Below are 16,340 nucleotides of genomic sequence, written 5' to 3' on the forward strand. Positions count from 1 at the left end.
TTTGAACCATTTTCAAATTGCCTTCCCCTACCTGTGCTGAGCCAATATTTGCAATATTTCATTGAGATAAGGCTGCATTTAATTTAACAGAACTAAGGATGAAGGAGAGGGATAAAAGAAGAGAAAGGCAGAGTATGTGTTTGAGCGCCCGGCATTGAGATGTTATTAAAAGCCACGTAAAATATGGCCAGAAAACCTGCTGTAAAAATAACTAAATTAAAAGAAGCTAGGATTAAAAAGAAAAAAAACCCAGAAGGAACAGAGGAGATAAAGAAAAAGCAAAGATTACAGGTAAGAATAGCTTCTCTGTCTCCTTCAAAACATTTGAACTTGATGACATGCGCTAACTAGTCATCACCAACATCCACTTTTAAGTTTCTGAGTCATTCAGTACTTCCCGTTAACAAGAATTAATCAAGATAACGGGCTCTTTCATGTATCCTGCCAACATGTTTAAACATGCTGGTTTTACTTTTAGTGCCGGGCCTATTAAAGCAGCACATTATTAGTCCTTCTGCTGGCTTGGCAGTTTACATAGGCATACACAGTACATTTCTCTTATGATTCACCCGATGAACCTTTCTGATGAAAATATGGAGTACATCTGTGAACTTGCATTACTGCATAGAAAGCACACGTGCACACATAAATTCAAATATCCATTTTATTTCAACCTAACACACACACACACACACACACACACACACAATGGCCACCAGCTACACTGACAAGAATAAGTGTGGTAGGTAAGATAGAAATTGAGCGAGGGGAAACGGTAAGATATCACTATTTGGCTCGCACACACAGAACAGACAGGCTCATTCAAACAGAGCCGTTATCTGCTCAGCTAAAGCTAAGGGAATCAGATAGACCTGTAAATGTTAGAGAGAACAACATCGCACAAACACATTGGGTTGACAGAATAAAAGATAGCCGGCACTTCAACACGACAGTATCTGGGCCAACACACAGTTAGATGAATTCCGTAAATCTGACAACATCACAGCGAGACTAAATGGGAGGTTATTTCTACTTTGAGGATCAGGATTACAGTTCAGACATCAGAGTGGCATCGGCAACCAAAGTTATCACCCACCGTGTTCGATTGTTGTCTGTCCTAATTAATTTCTTTTTAAAATGCACAGGGGATTCTCACTTCCACAAGTCCTCCAACCTGAACGACAAAAAAATGAATTTTCTGGTGTTTCTGATCTGTCGCCTGCAGTTTTGTTGAGCAATTAAAACCAAAGTTGTAGCTTGGATTTTAGAAATACTAGGGTTGTGAATCCATGTCCTCCCAGTGCCATGCTAAATCCCTGGACACACACAAGAAATTCAAAACTATTTGGATTTTTCTGTTCTATTTATTCAGTTTATGGCATTTTCTGCACATTTTATTTATGAATTTCTTAAAGATTTCCCCACACTACTCTCTGGTGGAGAAATAATGAATTATTTATTTTTTCTATACTGAGCCTAAAAGTAGTGGAGTCAGTAGAACAAATACACACCGTGTAATGCTGTGTTCACATGCAATCAGGGAGACGGCATACAGAAAACTGGATATCATTTTAGTGGACAACATCAGGACAGTAAAATTAGGTAAAGATATCGGCAACAGTAACAGCATTAAAGTCAAAATATTTTGACTTTGTGCCATTCTCCTTGACCAAATTTAAAATCAGATCTTGTGTAGCTCCTTCACACAGGGTATAAACACAGGTGATCTGGACAATTACTGGACATTACTAGAAAAATTACATAACATAATAAACATGAAATAATTTCAAGAATGCAGCATCACCATCACAACTTCTTGTCATGCATGTTTTGTTTTAATGTCCTGTCATTCCATCGACTGTTTGTTTTCAGCGTGTTGTCTGTCCGCCATTTATTGACTGCCTCATGCCATGTGAATGCAACATACAGTAAGTCTTACTTACTCCAGTGGCTAAATCCTCAGATAAACTACGGAGGACATGACCTCACGGTTCTCTGTGGGAGCTACGGCCCTGAAAACTGCTTGGTGGAGATCAGAGAACAGTCATGGTCATGGTTAAAGGTCCAGTGTGTAGGATTTAGGAGCACCTATTGGCAGAAATGGTGTGTAATGTTCATAACTATGTTTTCATTAGTTTATAATGACCAAAAAAATAACAATCGTGTTTTTGTTACTTCAGAATGAGCTGTTTATAGAGTGCCCCAGGAATGAGTCCTAAAACCCAAAACTGAGTTAGTATCTTAGCACTCCCAGCTCCCTCGTCTCAAAGTCAGTGGGTTTTTTGAATGGGTTTTTGGACAGATGTGGTTAACAAAAGCTTAAGAGACTTCCACATTTTGTTCTTCAACATAAAAAACATCAGTTAATACCCCACTTGTAGCTTGCAGCCTTTGTAGCTTTCATGTTTCTTTAAAAAGGTGGCTGCTATTAAGTGGATAAATGAGACTATAGAACATGGAACATGGCTTCACAGCTTCGTTGTGGTGATGACGTTGAAATCATGCAAAGTTGGTGTAGTTCGTTTATAGCTTAACGTTAGTTGTTTTGTTTTTTTTTACCCGGCCAATTGTATTTAGACTTCAAAAATCATTAAAGTCTATAATACAAAATAGACTGGAAAAATCCCATTGGCTTTTTGATGAGGGAACCAAGCCAATGTTCTTCTGTGTCAGCCTACAGAAAAATGTTATCCCTGGAAAACTCTATATATAGGTAAGGAATGGGCCCTCTTCCAGAGTCCGCCATGTTATTCTTCAGTAGCCCACAACAGACAAACCAAATACTACCAAATAAGGCCATTTCTGTTTTCAACCATCGTAGATCTGCTACTTGTTTGGCACATGAGAGAAGTTTAGTTCTGCAACCTCAGCGCTAGATTCCACCAAATCCTTCACACTGGACCTTTAAACAAGTTAGGAAATGGGACGCAAAGAGCAGTCTCCAGTGTCAAAGTCAAGCCGTCCATATCACATGCATCTAAACAGATACACATATGTTTTAATCAATACAGCACAAAAAATGATGTTTCATTGGAATTTTACATCCATAACCATGACCCAGAGCACATTTAAAAATGTAAGTCTATTTTCATGTGTATTACGTGAACAATATCAGCACCTGTGACCTCTAAGTGCTGCCAAAACACAGGTGACCTACTCTCAGTACTGTGCCTGAACACATCCAGCGTATACAGTGACAAAGTGAACAAAGCTGCTGCTCTGCTTATATAGACCTTTCAATACACCACCTGTGTAGACAGGCTGTGAGGTTTGCAGCTATACAACAATATCAAGCTATTTACATGGCTAAAGGATGCCACACAGGTCAGGACAGTCTTTTTGAGTGTTTGACTAAAAGACCAATGCTGTTGTTTTTCTGGTGAGGACAGTATTCATGAACTTGGCAGTTTTACACAAGCTTTCTTCTTATCATTTGGGGCAAATCCCCTGTGGTTTTTATGATTGTTAAAGGATAAAATACCTGTTAGATAACCACTTTTTAGAACATTACATGTTGAGTTAACTAGGGTCTTTGAGTATTAGAACCTGTTGCATGGCGTTGCATACCATGAAATTGACAGCTGTAAGAGAAATCCCATTTAACAACTGGTTCTTATTCCTCCTATATTGATCTCTCATTCATTTGTCTCTTGTGTTGGAGTTGCTTCCAGTTATTGACTCTAATGTCTGTACGGAACAGACTCTGTTTTTCTGCAGGAACTGAACATCACTTCAAAGTCCCACTGACGAAACAAAGTGTCACCCTGGCAATAAGGACATCCATCTGTGAGATAAGTACTAAATACTGAGCAGGATCAGGACAAAGAGATGCTCTCCTTTTTAATTATTATTACTACATGTCAAAGATCGAACACTGTGGGGTAAAAATAAATCAGAAAATCAGTAACCCTGTCATTCCCTAGTTGACAAACAGTTATCAAATTAAGATGTTGCTGTGGTAATAGACTCAGTATATTTGCATGGACAACTCTCTAAACATACAACAGCCAAGATGGATTTGATGGGATTAGAACAAATTCCCTCTTGATCAAGATGAAACCACAGTGAATCTAAGAGTTTCTTCATTCTTTAGTAAGCTGCCTTGTATACTAACTAGCGCAGTGCCTGTTCAAAACGTGCCTGTTCAGAATGGGCTGACTGCTGGACCTCTGGCTCCAGGGGGGCCTGGCCCGCCCCCATAGTCCACAGTCGATTGTCTTATTTACTGGGAAGGCAGAACAATGTTTAGGCCTGGATACTGGCCTATTGCCAGGTCTTTTTGTACTGCAAACAATATTTAAAGTTGCTGTATGTAACTCTGGAGAAACATAGTGTTGTGATTGTTGAGTCTAGTTTCTAAGTCATCGAACCAAACCACCAACCCAAAGCATCTGCATTTGATGACATTGGAATGAGACTCAACAATCAACTATCATTCTCTAGAGTCACATACAGCACTTTTAATGTGATTATAAATTGTGAGCAAACGCACACAGAGCTTTGCCAAATTGGCAACTTTCTCGCTGGACTTACTGACTTTCAGACCCTTTTGGCAACTTGCTCAAGTAAAATCAGAGTAAAGTCAGTCAGCAGCTCCTCTGCCCAGGCCACTAATGTTTTTAGACTTTGATATTTGATTTAATTTAGGTTGTGATTTCAGGTAACCAAAATTTAATCTAATGCCAATGTCAATCTGATGTAGAATACTAGCAATAAATGATGGTGAAATTTTGTTGGTTTAAAATTGTATTGTTAATTAAGTAACCAAAATCCAGAGTCTTCCATATGTCTCATGCCAACATCATCTTGACATAGAATAATGACATTTAGTCATAAGGCATAGAGAACAAAACCCACCATCTGTAAAATGTCATAATGTTAAGATACAAAATACATAAACTTCTAACGTCATTAGACACTTAAAACATTGTCAAGCTGATATCCATTCCAACCAAAATTTAACATTCATCTTGTCTGACATCATATTGACATCCAGTGCCAGCAGGGTGGCAGCAGCACAGTGTTTCTCCGTCCTTCTCCTCTCATGGCATGCACACGCAGGCAGGAGTGAATTACTATGGTTAGCTTGCAGATATCTGATATCTGAGCCAAGACTTCCTCTTTTTTGTCCGGGTAATTTAAGCTAACTAGTCCATACCCATTGTTAGCTTTGTCACCTTCTACCTATGCCAATCCTCAATGCCTATGTGCAGTTTCACATAGGTTGACCACGTCAGTGAGTAGAAAAACGTGGGACAGACAGAATGCCTGACTGACAGAATGACACACTGACAGTTTCCGTAATTATGTACAGCATACCATACCATGACTTAGTCACACCAAAAATTAGAAAAAAAAAACCAACAACAACACATTCAGCCACAGGGGGAGCCACAGCGATCGGTCGCATTTTAGCCCTTTCTAAGCATTTTTCTGTTGTTACAGCGCCACCCAGTTGCCTATTAGAATTAAATTTTTCCAGTCACCTTGAGGCGTCCAGTTCTACATATCTACCAAGTTTAGTAAAAATCAATATGGAAGTTAGGCCTAGATAAGAAATTAGCTCTCTAGCGCCCCCATTTTGTTTGATGGGGTCAATAATGGAGGGGTCCCCTCAGATTATGTGTGGTCATATGCCTACAAAGTTGAAACCCTTGATATGTTATACACCTTTATGTGATGAGCCACGCCCTCCGCAATATTCATTGCCTTATAGAAGCTCAGTTTTAGTAAGTTTTCCAACTTTTGCCAAGAGGGAACTTTAGATATTGGTCCCTAGATTATGTTCACCGAGTTTCATGCAGATCGGTCAAACTTCCTAGGAGGAGATCAATTTGAAGTGTCTTTCAAAAAATTCAAAATGGTGGAAAATCTATAAAACTGGAAGTTATAAGTTCTGAGGCAAATGTGTTCCTGATGAGGAGAGGCATCTCTGTGCAAAGTTTCATGTCTCTACAACATATGGGGCATGAGATATGCCCATTCAAAGTTTGCAATTTCAATTGGTTGCTATAGCGCCCCCCTTTGGCCAATTGATGTAATATTGCTTCATTTGCATCCTCCCATGACCCTCTACCACTGTACCAAATTTCACATGGATTGATTGAGTCAGTGAGGAGAAAAACGTGGAACAGACACACCCACAGACAGAGTTTTCATCATTATATAGTAAGATACAGTAAGATCACTACGAGCAGCTATCCCTATTCGAATGTAGATACATTTACAAAAAGATAATATAAAGTTAAATCATTGTCAGACAACTGCCAATGGGTTTTGCCTCTCCACATGGACTACTACTACTGAAACAACTAACTGGAACCCGAATGCTTCCAGTACAAAATCTTGTCCTGTTTCCTACTGATTCCACATTTGTATGCAGATATCTTTTTATAGAGATTAGCTTGCAGCTTTCTCGAGAATCACAGATCCAAACAACTTCATACTCAACGCTGTGCTTCCTTGGGTCCAGGAACAAAAGCATTTTTTTCGGAAAGTTACATCGCTGATGCCTATGTTTGCTACAATGTAACATCTCCAGTCTCTATTTCTTCATTTGGTCTTGAATATTCGAAGGTGTAACACGTACTGTAATAGGGGTTCCCTCTCAATGCACTACAGTGTTTACATAATGCACAAGCACTAAATGTGTCACATTGATTTCAAGAGCTCGCACTCATCTCTGCATTTCCTTGGGTCTTCAGCAATACACTGCCAAGTGTGAAAAATGAGCAATTGTCGAAAAAATCGAAGTACAGACATACAGACAAGCAAAAACTCCTTCCATTTTAGTTATATGTAGCCTCCGAGCTATGATCTGTGTGTTCACCTGATTGGCTTCTGTTAGTTGCTGTTACATTGTCAGAGAAAAATTATCTTATGAAAAATACAACATGAATCTAATTTATTATTCGTTTATTAGTGTTTTCCCTCTGTGTTTTCCAGCTGTAATAGCTGTGAGATTTTTGCCAGCCTTTTCTCAACGGAGATTACATAACAGCACAAGTGACACAAATACACCAGTGACATTCGAATGGGATTTGTTTTTCATAGTTAAATATGCTTAAGTGGTTAGCTGCTAGCTAGCGCCACAGCACTTCCTCTGCACATATTACAAGCATTGAGAGTTACAGTAGCATTACGCTCACTGCTGGCCTTATGGCTCTAAAGGGCCATGAATTGGCCCCATTACCATATGCTGCTCTCCAGGCTGCTCTTTACCCGCTTCTTTTTTTTTTGTTTTACTTCATTTACCTCCTGGTGAACAACTGCTTCGTCCCCCTCCTTTCCCTTCTCTGCAATTTACTCAAGGTGTTACACTAGATGCTCTGGAGCGTGTTTCCCACAGCTTAAAGTGTAATGTACAGAATGTAACGGCTGGTTTCAGTGCACTTACCATAACTTCTAGACTAATAGCTACTTTTTGAAAAGAGAAAAGACAACAGGAGCAAGTAATTTAAGGTTACTTGAGCAGGACTTCACAGTTAGACACTAAATGAACTCCCACAGTGCTGTTATTCTTAAAAAGGAATGCATTGCTCATTATACAACACCCTTGATGTCCCAGAATTAATCATTATTGCGCTTTGTGAATACTTAATTGCCCTTCATTATTTTATTTTCTCTTTCAGTCACCAAAACTGTCAATTTCCCTACATACTTATTCTTTTAAAATTGGATAAGTTGGCTCAAGTTCTGCAGAGTGATTACAAATACCAAATGGTATTTTTCAGCTTCAGCAACCCACTGAACTGCAAATCATTGTAAGCCTGTAAGGAACAACTTGTCATGCAACTCTGTCTCACATAAATTTCATTTACATACTATTAATTTGCAACAGCAAATATGTTTTGGGAGAAACATAATGCTGCCTGGACTATGTTTTAACAACATAATGAGAAAGCACAAGTTGAATGCAGTACTTCCTACACTAGAAATATGTTGCCAGAGAACATAATCCAGGCAGGCTTCCCCCCCATCATAACTGGCAAAACAAATTAGTCGTATAAAAATCTAAATTCTGGGAGTGTAAATTACTGTGTCGTGTTTTTTCTTATCTAAACTTGCTAAACATGAAAGGGGAACAATTTATCACATAGAATAAGAATCAGGACATGTTGGTTGTGATGCTGACAGGGTCCATGTCATTGGTTCGACAGCCCATTGGTTCGACATCCCATTAGTCTGACTGTCCGCGGTGCTGAATGGCTCACGGCGGGCGTATGGTGCGCCGCGACCGGCTTGAGGCGGAGCAGGCTCACGGCTGATGTGTTTGCCACTTTCTTTTTCATTTTAACCCACACCATGATCTTTTCCTGACCCTAACCAAGTGGTTTTTGTGCCTAAACCTAACCAGACCTTAACCACAGGGCATCATGATGATTTCGGAACGGACTTCGGAACAATGAGTTTAATATGGTCGGAACAATGGGATGTTGAACCAATGGGCTGTCGAACTAATGGGCAGTTCCCATGCTGACATAGGGGGGTTAGGACTATTGTCTCGACAGCAAGAGGGTTCTCAGTTTGAACTCACCAGCCAGCTAGGGCTCTTCTGTGTGGAGTGTCAGTGTAGGTTTTCTCCAGGTTCTCTGGCTTTCTCCTATAGTCCAAAGAGGTTTAGGTTAACCATTGACTCTAAATTGCCCGTAGAATATGAGCATAAATGGTTGTCTGTCTCTGTGTGTCAGCCCTGTGATAGTCTGGCAACCTGTCCTGAGTGTACCATGCCTCTTGCCCAGTATCAGCTGGGATGGGCTCCAGCTCCCCCACAACTCTGAATTGGATAAGTGGTTGCAGATAATGGATGGATGATATTAAGCAGTTGAATTTGAAAAGAAATCCAATTGGTATAGTAACATGAAAATGACCCTATATATAAAAGTGGGCATACTTTTGGTCGTTTTCAATAAAAGGACATTTTAATTAAGTCTTAATTAAATTTTAATCTTATATCATACCAACCCAATTGCCAGAATAAATGCTGGCATTGTACATTTTTGCAAACCACAGATGCTTCACATGTACATTATTATGTAGCGGATACATTGGAACTTTATATTTCAGCATTACTGTGGATAGCGTAATTAGGTTTAGGCACAAAAACCACTTGATTGTAAGTAACACCTTTTTTCGCAGCACTGTCCTGCCTTTTGTTGTTTGATGGTCTTTAGTCTCGCCCAGGTGTAATGCCATCCACCATCCCCTATACCTTCTGATGACAGAGTCAGCTCATTACTATGTCACTTTAGAAATATCGATATGATACACACACTATGAAATGTACAAATAAGGTATCTGTGGTATGCAGAAACTTTCAATGCCAAACTTTTCTTCTGCCCACTGTACTGATCATACAATGCCATTTCAAACAAAAGTGTGTTTCCAACTTTGTGGCAGCAGCTTGTGTTTGGCCTTTTCCCATTTTCCCCTGTACACAAAGCCAGTGCCAAAGAGAAATGGTTTTCTGGGTTTGGTGTGGAAGAGCCTGTGAGGAGCCCTGACCTCATCCCCATATAATACCTTTGAGATGAATCAGAACACAGAGTGTGAGCAAGGTTTTATCACCCAACATCAGTGTCTGACCTCACTGATGCTCTTGTGGCTGAATGGGAGCAGATCCCTGCAGCCAGGTTCCAAAATCGGAGAGGTCCACAACTGGTTGTCCAAATACCTTTGTTTATTTCTTGTACTACTTGCCCAAAGGAAACTGATCAGGCCAAAGCACGTTATCATTTTCAATTAGTTTATACTACGTGATCAAACATAAGAGCACACAACAATTTTTCCAGTGACTATCTGTCTATATCTGTCAGAGTATGCCAACACCCACATGGCCCTGCAGGGGTCTGCCCACTGGAAGGGACAGCATGTGCCAATGAATCAAAGCTAAATGATAGTTTATGTGGCGTGACTACCATGCCTACCATCTGGGACTGACACAGCACCAGAAGGCTGAGGCAAAGACAACTCGAACATAAACAGGGATGTTACTAATGAGACAGCAAATTAGGAAAGTTATTTACAAGTCAGAGACTGCAGTTTCTATTGATCTGTGCTATTGTACGCCAAAACGGGGCGATGCACGCCTACGCAGGCACAACGGTCCCTGTCCCTCTCTCTCACACACACACACACACACACACACACACACACACACACACACACAACGACAAAGTGAAGCTCCAGTCTCGCTCTGTCTTACACACACTTGTCACACACATGGAGTGCTCATGAGGAGAGTGACAAAGGGGGTGTGATGCTGGCAAAGTGGGCTAGACTTAGTCATTATCAGCTTTCTGCTCACACAGGAGAGCAACCGGCAACACAAGTCATACATCATTTCCACCTGTGATGGACCGGGGGAAAAGAACCAGAGGGATCCAGCAGTGGAGAGAGGATAGTGAAAAGCTGAGTGGCGGGGAGAGATTCCCAGCTCATTCTGCACATAAAGAAGCTCAAAAAGCAGCACAGTTCCCTGACAAAATCACACATCAGATGAAAATAAAGAGTGACTAGGATCTGTCCTCTGCCTTTGTTCGCACAGGTAAAGTCATTAGAGCAGGCTGTGAGGAAACAGCATGGGCGCGCCGGTTCAATGCTTCATGTCTCACTAATATAGGTGCTCCCCACTGAGCTGGCCATAATTGTGCCATGGAGAGAGAATCGAAAGCCCTTGTGTGCTGTATTTGGGCACTACTTCACATACGACAAGACAATCTCTTCATGTTCCTTTCTCACCTAGTTTAAATCAGCCCGCTCTGATTCCCCATGACAAACTCTGGAACGATTATTTGAACAATTGGTCGGGGACTGCAAGTTTTTTTTGTAGGTGATCGGATGAATAGTGTCATGCTGGCAAGGGGATTAGTTGGAAATGAATTGAAATGACAGGTGGTGAGTGTTAATTAGGGAGGGTATAGTTTAATACAGGTTTAAAAGTGCAGAACAAAAAAGCTTAAATTGACAAACTGCTGGATGCAGAGAGGAGGGTGACTGGGGATGATCTCAAAAGAAGAGGGGACGACTGTAAAAGGAAAGATAAATGTGAAATGAAAGATGCAACACGAGAGGGACAGAGAGGGTGGGAAGAGAGGGATGCAGAGGGTGAAAAACCAGCAGGGTACCACTTTTTGAAGACAAGTGTGGACCGGGCTCTGTGCTGTAAAAGCACTAGGTGAGGAGAGGAGAGGAGAGGAGAGGAGAGGAGAAGAGAGGAGGTTGAGTGGGAACAAAAAAAATAAAAAAAATAAGTGTGTGACTCCGCCACATCTTATCTGAAGCAGAGGCGGAGTGTTTCTCGCGGTGGTGGTGGAAGGCGTCGAGTTAGGGGAGTCATTAAAAAAATGTCTAGTTGGCTAAAGCGCACGCACTGGTTTTGAAAATAGCTTGAATAAAATCTGCATCCGTTTAGAGGGAGTCCATCACACAGGCACTCATACTCAAGAGGGCTTAAGGGAAAAGGCCAGAGAGACGGAAGGGAGGATCAAGGCGGGGAGAGTGTGATTTAGGCATCATCACGACTGTTAGAGACAGAGAGAAGGGGTGATCGCTGAGGCAGGGATGGAGAGATGGAAACAGTGTTTGCTGTGTAGGCAGAATTTTTTATTCTTCCCAAGCCACTACAGGGTTAAATGAGACTGTATGCAGCGAGAGTGAAAGTGAAAGTGAATGTGATGCCTGCTATCTCAGTGTTAATGGGGTTAATAATGGAACAGTGTACATCTTTTCCTTCACAGGCTCCAGGGCAAGCGGCATAAAACACTGCATGTTGCTGTTTAACTTGCCTTGTGCAGAGAGGCAGGCCATTAGCTATTACTGAGCCCAGTTCTAATGCCATATGGAGTAGGAGGATGTGTGTGTGTGTGTGTGTGTGTGTGTGCGTGCGTGTGCGTGTGTATCCATTAGTCCATTAGTATGTGAATGCCTGTACTTGCATGCTGGTGTGGGCGCACCCAGGTGCCTAAGTGCAAACACTGCTAAACAACGCAGAGTCCGCCTCCCCGCGTCAATCCTGAATCGACGGAGGCTCCTTTCCGGCCAGAATGAAGTACAGAAGAATGTACTAGTAACTTATATGATTGAAATATGCGGACACACTGCATATTCACTTCAAATGAAATCCAGCTGCAAGGTTATGAAGAGAACATGTACACAAGCTCCAGCTTTTCCGTGATATCAAGTAGCTAAAAAGCTTGACATTGACTGACTCTGGAACGTACTGACAAAATGATAAAAAATGACAAAGTGGCAGGCAGGCTGGCTGGTTGGCTGAATGACTGACTGATGTGACGAGGAGAAGGGGAAAGTAATGTACAGTCTGCAGCTGGCTCAAACCAGTTAGACTCGCCGCTGACATTCGCTTCCACCTGCAAGATATTGTGAGAGAAACAGAGAAATGAGCGGCAAGAGCTCAAGGGTAGAAGAAAAAAAAGGGGGAGAAATACGACACGGGGCCAATGGAGGAGGACTGTGAGTGAGAAGGAGAGAAAGACAGAGAGAGAGAGAGAGAGAGAGAGAGAGAGAGAGAAAGATGTGACTGAGAGCAATGTTTCCAGCAGTGATTTTACTGTCTATTGAAGCAGAAAGCACTGAACTTTAGATGAAATATTAATACAGAGTGAGAGAAACAGAGGGATAGAGAAAATAAAAGGATAAAAAAGCACGCTGGTATTAGCCACCTCCATTTTAATTAGTTCCTCCTTTCATTTCATTTCCTTCATCTCTTATTTGGGCTCAGAAGATGTAAAACTTAATTACAGAATAACAATTATTGGAAATTATTGCCTATTACCTAATTGTTTAAGTTATCGCCATAATCATTATTACTCTTTGCAACCACAACCGAGCGCTGGAGCCAGATGGAATTAGTCAAACCGTTTTTGAAATCAAACACTTAATTTTCCCTCGGAATGTGCCGCTGCGGATCCGACGAATCCAGAGGTCAGGTTTAATTAACACAAGGTGTTGTCCCAGCCCTGACTCAGGCTGCACACTGGACATGGATTTGCTGAGATGAGTAATGCTTCCTCTTGAGACAAAAAAGGCATCGATTTATGACAACCGTGAGATGGTAAGACGGAGACGCTGGGACAGAAGGACTTAGAAGAGTTCACCTAAATTGAATATTCTTGCAGGCTTGTTTGTGTAAAGTGATTTACACTAATTCAATACATTATATGATGCCAGCGGGTTTTGGGAAATGCGATCAGGGCCTTTATTTATCACGTCTCAGAATCACTCCCAGGAATAGTGCTGAAAGTTAACCCAGGACAAAAAAACACTCCCACCTCAGAGTAGGACTTGGAGTTATTTATGAAGCTTCCTACACTTTCTTCCAGCAACAAGGACTGACTCTACTCTCTGAGGACAACTCTCTGAGCTGCAGAATATAAGGTATGATGAGCAGTTTTTCCGACAGTTGCAGTTTGACATATTATACAGTGGAAAAAAATTCAAAACAGAGAAACAGCAACATTTTTCATGTGGTTATAGCTCAATCTCCTTTATCTGTAACTGCTTATGCTTTGCAGGGTCGCAGTTCTCTGGAACCCAGCTCAGGCCAGTAATGCAGGTTTTAAAGGACTACTAAAGAAACACATCAACAATAACATGCTTTTATCAAGACTTTTTAATGTTTCCTAAAATTGAGACTTTTATATGTGACTTTTTCTGTGATGTAATGCAGTGTAGTGTATTGTGGTGATCAGTCAGTCACCAGTCTGCCGCAAAACTAACGCATACAGACAGACAGTCATTCACAATTACATTTTTTTCCTGTGGCCACAGATAACTTAGCCTGCATGTCTTTGGACTATGTGAAGAAATTAAAAAACCCTCCAGGCAAAAGAACATCATGCAAACTCACACGGAAAGGCCTCAGCTGGCCAGCAGGTTTAAACCCAGATTCTTGTAGCTGTGAGGCGACAGTGTTAACTGCACCACTGTGTATGCACAATAAGATGCAAAGATGAATAAATAGCCTCAATATCATTGTGACATTTACCAATAAGCCCTTTCACGCTGTAAGTTAACACTGGCAAGCAGCTCTTGTGGCTTGAACAATAAATGTAGAAGCAATTTGACTTAGCTGTGTCTTCATTATTTTACGATGCTTATATTAGAGCCAAGTCTTGCCTGTATTGTACAATATTACGCACTCAGCAATTATATAGCTACTCTACACCCCCTGTTATGTGCCCTCACAGGCGGTCCTCATAAATGATTCATTTCTGTAATGTCAAACAGTGTTGAGAAGTATATCTCTTAAATATTACGCGGCTTGTTTTTCCACACTGAGTGGAGGGGAAATGAATGAATCATTATCTGAGATGCTGCGCAAGAGATCAAAGTTTGATTTTTTTTTTTTCTCTGCAGAAAAACATGAGGTTCGTGGTTTTGGCAGAGAGCATGCGCTCCTGCATCCTGTTCAAAATCAGTCAAAAAATGAATCAATATATGCTACAACGGTTATCTCTTATTTATCTCACTATTATCTATTAATTTTCCTCCTCCCACTGAATGTTCCTGAATGTCTCTGCATAAAGGCCATCTGCTGGCAGCTGCTAACAGGTTAGGACACTTATGGAGCTCTCCTTATGATCAGCAGATATAAAAGTCATTTCCATTTCAGTTGAGGAAATGCTTTTACTCCTAGTCTTAAAAGTAGGGCCAAAAATGCATCACTCTGAAGAGTTCTGGCCAGTTAAGACTTGTTTCCTACTCTGAGACACTTGATGAACATGGGACCAGATTCATAGCATATCAGAGAAGAGAGAGAGAGGGGACGAGAAAATGATCTGTACAGAGAATAAAATGTATGACCGTAGAAGCATGACTGAGATTACATCAATTTGATTTAATAAAATTGTAGCAGCAGTGCCTTCTGGTTACAGTGAAAGGTCTTCAGATAAGTCAAAGAGAACTAGAGGATAATTGGTTGCTGCACTACCCAGGAGAGTTAAGTCAAACTGGTGTTGTCATTGCAATTATCATCACTTTATACATCTTTAACTAACATCAGATAATGGGGGCAGATGTTGATGGCACTATGAATATAAATGTACAGACTGTGAGCTGAATAAATACGTCATTTGCATTCATATAGATAAATACATTTGAAGCAATTTCTGTGTAACTTATGTGTTACTTTTGGAAACTAGCCTCCCCCTCTCTGCCGTTTAGCGTGTTTTATGCAAAGCAGCGTGCTCTGCATTCATGCACTGTAGCAAAATGAGCCTGGTGAGAATTGAACCCATAATTGCAAGTGCAGCAGTTACAACGTGCTAAACCACACGGGAGCCTTCGTACAGCTCTGGAAAAACAATGACAGTGCAGGTGCACAGCTTTCGACAATGTTAGCAAAGAGAAAAACACTACTTACAGAGGGAAAATCTAGACAGACATTTTTATTTGAAGCCAGAGTGTGGATGTTTCCTCTTTCCCCTTCAAGTCGGTGCAACAATGAATAGTTTGGAGCTGTGATAACAGTTTGTTTACTCCTTCGAGCGACTATATGAGGTTATATTCAGGACAGGCCTTCTGTCTTCATCCAGCCTGCACCCTTGTTTTTCTCATCATCAACCGTCCTTCCTGTAGCGGTTCTCATTCCAGAACATTTGTTCATTTTCATCAAACATCAAGCCACTCCTGCTTATTTGTAACCTATTTAAAAACAGCTGGAAGCAACAGATTCCCACAAGGCCCTGAAGGGTCCATCTTGGCATCAAATCTCTCCATGCATACACAAAAGTTTACTTTATACGTTGCGGAATGATCATCTGTTTAACCAAAATGCTGAGGTATATTTATGATTTATAAGAATGCCGTTAACGTTTTGGAGCAGCACTCAGTTTGGCCTTGCCAGCCGTTATGTATAAGGGATGAGAGTGCAGGGCTGAGGCGATTCATTTTGCACCCCTGCGGCAGAGTAGTTTACCCACTGCCGTTTTTCTGACAGAGACCGTATAGTGGATGGAGCTACGAAGCATATCTCAGGGGAGATGACGTGCTGGCCCGTTTCCAGCTGCGTTTTGAGAGAACCCAGGGAGAATAGGGTCAAGAGTTGTAGAGAGGGCAGGAGGGTATGGCAGAGACCTCGGGGAGCATGTTCAGTTGGCTGCTCAGGGATCCTCAGAGGGTTAGGTTGGGATTGTACATGTTCAGCCGAGTGGACATCACTGTAGTTCCTCAGTGGCAGGGGATAAGAGACTTTAAGAGACTCTCAAAGAGTGTTCTTTTCTGCCCAACTTCTTTCCAAGGATCCATTTAGACTGGCTTGAGTTTGAAATAGGATTTGCACTCGTGTAAACCAACAAGAGAGGCAAGCTAAGTGAAAGAAA

At 41.2% G+C, this 16,340-nt stretch overlaps 1 protein-coding gene across 1 annotated transcript in view; it reads right to left on the reverse strand.

Annotated features, from left to right (window-relative positions):
* The window catches only part of LOC125902183 (cadherin-2), a 170,207-nt gene that overhangs the window by 36,194 nt on the left and 117,673 nt on the right, over window positions 1-16,340 (reverse strand). The window lies entirely within an intron of this gene.

This window comes from Epinephelus fuscoguttatus, linkage group LG15 (assembly GCF_011397635.1).
Source record: "Epinephelus fuscoguttatus linkage group LG15, E.fuscoguttatus.final_Chr_v1".
NCBI classification, from domain to species: Eukaryota; Metazoa; Chordata; class Actinopteri; order Perciformes; family Serranidae; genus Epinephelus; species Epinephelus fuscoguttatus.